The sequence below is a fragment of the Pygoscelis adeliae genome, unplaced genomic scaffold (genome assembly GCF_000699105.1).
Source record: "Pygoscelis adeliae isolate BGI_AS28 unplaced genomic scaffold, ASM69910v1 Scaffold372, whole genome shotgun sequence".
Lineage (NCBI taxonomy): Eukaryota > Metazoa > Chordata > Aves > Sphenisciformes > Spheniscidae > Pygoscelis > Pygoscelis adeliae.
This window is the reverse complement of record NW_008824357.1, coordinates 2,008,318-2,008,897: the sequence shown is the minus strand read 5'-3', so window position 1 is coordinate 2,008,897 and position 580 is coordinate 2,008,318.

Here is a 580-nt window from a genome sequence, read left to right as displayed (position 1 = left end):
AAAACCATTGCTCTTCTGTTCCTGAATTAAAGAGAAAACATAGATGATCTTCTAGACAGCATTATGAAGAGCATTGCCAGCAGGTCGAGGGAGGCGACCCTTCCCCTCTACGCGGCACTGGTGAGGCCACATCTGGAGTGCTGGGTCCAGTTTGGGGCTCCCCAGGACAAAAAAAATACATAGAGCAAGTTCAGCGTAGGGCCACAAAGATGAGGAAGGTACTGAAGCACCTCTCACGTCATGAGAGGCTGAGAAAGCTGGGCCTGTTTTACGTGGAGAGGAGACAGCTCTCATGAATGCATATAAATATCTGACTGGAGAACATAAGGAAGAAGGAAGCAGGCTCTTTTCTCACTGGTGCCCAGTGCTGGGGCAAAAAGCAATAGGCACAAACCGAAATACAGGAAACTCCATCCGAGGGCGGACGGGACACTGGAAGAGGTTGCTCAGAGAGGCTGCGCAGTCTCCATCCTCAGAGACGCTCCAAGCCTGACGGGACACGGACCCGGGCAACCCGCTCTAGCTGACCCTGCCTGGCGCACAGCCGCGCGCTGCTCCGCTCGGGGAGCCGGACGAAAGT